General features: G+C 42.1%; 1 pseudogene; it reads left to right on the top strand.

Annotated features, from left to right (window-relative positions):
• The first annotated feature begins 1,160 nt into the window (after positions 1-1,160).
• On the top strand, positions 1,161-2,374 carry LOC120965925 (small ribosomal subunit protein uS2m-like; annotated as a pseudogene).
• Positions 2,375-5,370: the final 2,996 nt, after the last annotated feature.

Genomic DNA, 5,370 nt, shown 5'->3' with positions numbered 1-5,370 from the left:
TAATCAAAGAAGCAGTGCCCAAAATGCCTCTAGAAAGATCGGACAGAAGAAAGACGAGCTGTAATTGTACGTACATGTAAAGAACTCAAATGTGACAACGGTATGATAATACGATATGATGACGGTTGTCATTGATCAAGAAGGAAATCCAAAAGGAACTCGAGTTTTTGGTGCGATCGCTCGGGAATTGAGACTTATGAATTTCACTAAAAGAGTCTCATGAGCTCCTGAGGTATTAAAAATACTAGTAGTAGAGACTATGATATAGTAGGGTATCAGAATATAGATCAATTAGTAGATTGTGTCTGACGCATATACATGAAAAAAAAGAATAATTAGATAATAATAAGAATTAGAATTAGAATCTTAATAAAAGGAAGGGTTCGAATAGCATCTACTAATATTACCGAAAACTTTGTGAAAATACTTCTACGAGAAGGTTTTATTGAAAACGTTCGAAAACCATAGGGAAAGTAACAAATCTTTCTTGGCACGTGCCCCTGCTCCTAGTCTTCGAACTAGTCATTAATGGTCGGCAACATAGGTACTCTTTTTCGGTATGCGTTGCGAACACTTTCATTTTTAGCATCTCATCTTCTCTGGAGAAGCTCAAATCGAACGGATAGAGCAGATGGTCCAACTACAGAACTTCTTCTTTTTCATTACTTCCATGGTCGTGCCCCGTGGCACGGCAGCACCCGTACTATTGAAATGGTTCGTCATTGGAGATGTTCCCACTGGTGCCTCTTCTTCCAATGGTACTATAATTCCTATTCCTATCCCTTTATTCCCTTTTTTGTTCTATCTACATTTAAGGAAATTCATACGCTCCATGGACAGAGCAAAAAGTGGAGTGTTGGTCAAAGCAAGCTGCCCTATTCTATTACCAGACAAAATGGAGAGAAGCTCATCCGCTAGAAATGCTTTATTTCGTTTCGTTCCCGTTCTTCATTTCCTTATTATCGAATCCATGGGGGACTTGTCATATTTAGAATCTTTCTGCGGTCTGCTCTGTTTACAATTCTTTCGTACTCTCTTCTCTTTACCACGCGATAGGTCAGGGAAGCGTGAGCGGGCGCTCCGAAGTAAAGGCCAAACACTTTGGCCTAAGGGGAATGAGCAACAAAATGACAAGACGAGGTGCCCCGGGCACCCCGGTTTGGTAAGGGAGCTATTCTCTCACTTAAACCACTCCCATATTAGGTATTCTATCTCGTCTTAAAGTTCCCCCGCATTACCCATAACTTACCACATGTATCTCCGGAACTCAAATCGCAAAATGACAATGCTTTCGATAGTCTGTACTAAATTACTTTGTACGAATGCACATCTCGGCCGTCGGGTAGCTGATCACCATTTCAAAGTCTATATCCGTGGTTCAAGAAATGGAATTGTTATTCTCGATTCAGACAAGACACTGATTTGCTTACGAAACGCTCTTCATTTTATAGGATCTCCCAGTGGTCAAAAAGGCCGTTCCTTCTTTTTAAAGACCAATCATTTATTTATTTATGAGATAACGGAAGAAATGGCGAGCTATTTAAGAAATGTGAATTCTCATTGTTTCGATGATTCTCAATGGAAGATCGGGGCGTTTTTGACCAATTCTTTTGCAAATAAAAAAAATCCGTTCAAGAAAGAAGAAGATCAATTTTGGGTTGAACCAACAACCTGATTGTGTGGTTATTCTTAATGCAGATAGAAAGTCTTCGGTCATACTCGAAGCTGATCGATCACAAAGACCCTATTCCATCCTTAGTTGATTCTATGATCCCATGGGAATCCTATAAAAGAATCACTTATCCCATCCCAGCGAATGATCCTATACAGTTCGTATATCTATTTCGTCATTCGATCATGAAAACAGTGATTCTTGAACAGAATGCGATTAGTAGAGAAGCGCAATCTCTCAGAGTCACTTTGAGTACGGGGAAGTCCGCAGGAGGGATGAGATCTGCCTGCTACTCCACCTCTTCTTCTTCCCCAATAGACGAAGAAGAAAATAGGGCCAAGGCGCTATTGGAGATGCGCAAAAAATATCCATCGGGAGATGGCGCTGACGCTGAAGCTAACGCTCGCAAGGCGGTTTTGCAGGCAATTTCTAAAAATACTTTTTTTTCGTTGAGCTCATAACCCGGTTTGGGCCGATTGACTCTGAGAGCGATCGATGGGTCGCGGGCTCACACCTTGCTTTTGCGCATAGGATCGAAGAGATCCTAGAATTTAATGGAAAGAGCAGCGGCTCTATGAAAGACCTCGATCCTAAATTGGATTTGGAAGACGCCTCTAAAAGAGAGGAGATTCTACTTCCATATTTTTCCTCAAAAAAAGAGGCAAAGTCCTAGCGTGATACAAAAAGAAATAATGGGCAAGGGCGGGGAATGATAGGTCCATAGATGTGGAGTAATCAGTTCTTCATTTGAAGAGTTAGTTGGCTGGCCTACCGGCCCGCAGATGTAGAGAGGTTGCCACGAAGGAAAGCGAGACAAAGGCGTATACTGTGTTCCGATAGCTGGTAACCAATACGCAGCCCCTATTGATTCTTATAGAAATCCTGTGAAAAGAAGTGTTCTCTTTCTCCAGCGAAAAGAACAGTCTCGCAAGAAGATCAAAATACTTACTATATGTGCGTTTATGTATCAACTCTTATATAGTCTAGTTTTCCCGCCCTATCTAGAGAAGGAATCAATTCCCCTTTTTGAATGTACAAAAATTGGTAGAGCTCAGCATGTCTGGAAGCACGGGAGAACGCTCTTCTGCTTATATTATTACCAGTATTCGATACTGGGTTATTCATAGCATTACTATACCTTCCTTATTCATTGCGGGTTGGTTATTCGTCAGCCCGGCTTTCACTTGGAAAAATAGGAGATTTAGTTCCACGCTTTGATTGGTAGCAGAAGGGAGGGCGCATTGCCAGCCTTCATTTTTCTTGGATATTCAACACTAAATGAAATGCAAATGCATATGAGAGAACTTCAAACTACTTCACTTATTTGCAACAGCAAGCTGAATAATAGAATAAATAAGCAAGGAAGGAAAGAAAGAATAGGGTTGTCGCTGATACGCTGTTTGGATTAGATGTCGCAATATCGGTTGTAGTATTTCCGCTCTTTCTATAAGCTAAGAGAGATGTTGCATAATCGGTTGTTCATGATCTTATAATTTATGGACCAAAGTCACAAATTGCTTGTTCTCATTCAAGCATGAGTTCGTTCAAAGTCGGCATGGGGAATCGAAGAAAGGGCTGTTTAGTCAACAATCATGACCATGGGAACATTTGTTCGCTTTCTAGGTACCCCCGGATCTACTAGTCATCGCCTTTGAGCTGGGAAAAGCATTTACCCTGAGTCGGCTATTCCTGATTCAGAAAGGAAAGGTACGTGGGTAGACATTGAGTTAGAGATTGAATGAAGGGGCACACTAGAGAAAAGCAAGGACAAGTAGCTAGTTGACTAACGCTTTCAAGCACGTACGCTGGCCCTCTTTAATAGAGCATTATCTACAACCCTGAAGCGAACTATGAAAAAGAAATCTAGCAGTCTCTTCCAGCAATAAATTGTAGCAGGGCTTGGTCTCGAAAGGTATAGATACCACCAGAAGCTTGGAAAGAAGAAGGAATGTCGACCTACCGCTCCGTGGGCTTTGAACCTTGCTTTTCTGTAAAATTCTCAGACGCTATAGCTGTGTAAAAACAGTACTCGATTTCTCACTAGAAACAACAACAGTCTTTATTGTTGTGTGCATATTAGTCACTGATTATAGCTTTGAATAGGACAAACTACTTTAATAACTCTTGACTATTGCTTGAAACAAGCGTTGAAGCAATGGAAAGAAGCGAACGGTTAAGCTAATGCAGCAAGAAAAGGGATGCAGCAAGTGTCCAAAAATCGGAATGCACCTTGCCTGCTGCAAAGCTCGAGGAAGAATCTCCAATACAAACGTGCGTAATCCATCTCCGTTTTACTGCTCGCTACTCCAATACCGTTGTCTCGGACAACACGCATGCCGATCGATAGACGCGAAGAAGGTTCTGCGCTAGCTTTTCGTCTGGCCCTCCGCAGCGACTGCCCTTTGACAAACGGCATGTGTGCAGTCAGGAAAAACGCGCGACTAGTTGGTCAACTCAAATCCTGGTTTCATCCTACGGAGCTATAGCTAGCTAGTACTCCAAGGAAAGTGAAGGGGTCGTGTCACAGGAGTTAATCAAGTGCATAGCAATCGCAATGTAGAGTTGAGCTTTTCAACACCGTCAAAGAAATAGTATTTGAGTTTTTCAACAATTTCTGCTCAAGCGTACGTCTTGAAGACCCTAGCTAGACGATAAGAAAAGTGAACAGCGTCTTCAGTTTCCAAGGTACTACTACTACTTTGAAATTTTCCGCTCTTTCCAAAGATATACACAGTACTCTCTGTGTTGTCAGATTCCCCGTTATGGTTGGAAATTAATAATAGAAACGGACGTAGTACGCGCGAACTGGTCCTGTCAGAGAAAACCTCTTGGAATGGTGGGTGGGTGCGTCGCCATCTTACCTTCGCCACGAGACGACGTAGTAATTTACGACGATGCAAAGCTAGCTAGCATAACAAAGCACCTAAGCAGCTTATTATAGTAGCCGGCCAAAAACGCTTCCTTTCCAAAAGCGAGAGACACCCACAAGCCACAAGAGTTCCCACACCGCTGACAGTGACACCTACGCGCCCTTGCTTCCATTATTATCATCAAATTATTAAACTGTTGATTTCCCCATCTCAAATGCTAAGCTAAAGGTAGCCATTTCTCAAAGATTTGGCTTGACTAACGTTGCCAGTTACCTCACAAGCGATCTGAAGATGCAGTGGTTTCGCTGACGCCGTGTGTCGGGACATCATCATACGTTGCTTCCGTTTGCACGTCCGTACACACGCACGGAATTAACGGTCAATCATCTCCACTACTACTATAACTAACGTGCTTGCTTGCCTATCGGAGGCTGATGTAAACTACTCCCTCTGTAAATTATTCATGTGCTCCATAAAACTTTTCAACTCCTTAATCTCGTTTCTAAAGAAACTATTATGCTTAAATTGTAAAGACATGAAGCTCCTAACATTATTTTCAATTTCTTCCAACCTCCTAAAGTGAGGATCAACGTTTTTTGGTTGAGCCATAAAGGCAAGCAGACACACCAACAAACGGGCACACGAAAAGCAAACGAAGAAGACGAACGAAAGATGGGCGAAGAAAAGGGCAAATCTTCTCAAAAATCGTTTTAGAAGTGGGGGAGAGGAAAACGAGGGGAAAATGGCGAATAATGTAATGCAAGAGATGAGAATTTATGATTGGTACTTGGTATGTCTTGACTTGGCGTAGATCTCCCCGGCAACGGC

The sequence above is a fragment of the Aegilops tauschii genome, chromosome 6 (assembly GCF_002575655.3).
Source record: "Aegilops tauschii subsp. strangulata cultivar AL8/78 chromosome 6, Aet v6.0, whole genome shotgun sequence".
NCBI classification, from domain to species: domain Eukaryota; kingdom Viridiplantae; phylum Streptophyta; class Magnoliopsida; order Poales; family Poaceae; genus Aegilops; species Aegilops tauschii.
This window is presented reverse-complemented; position numbering and strand designations above follow the sequence as displayed.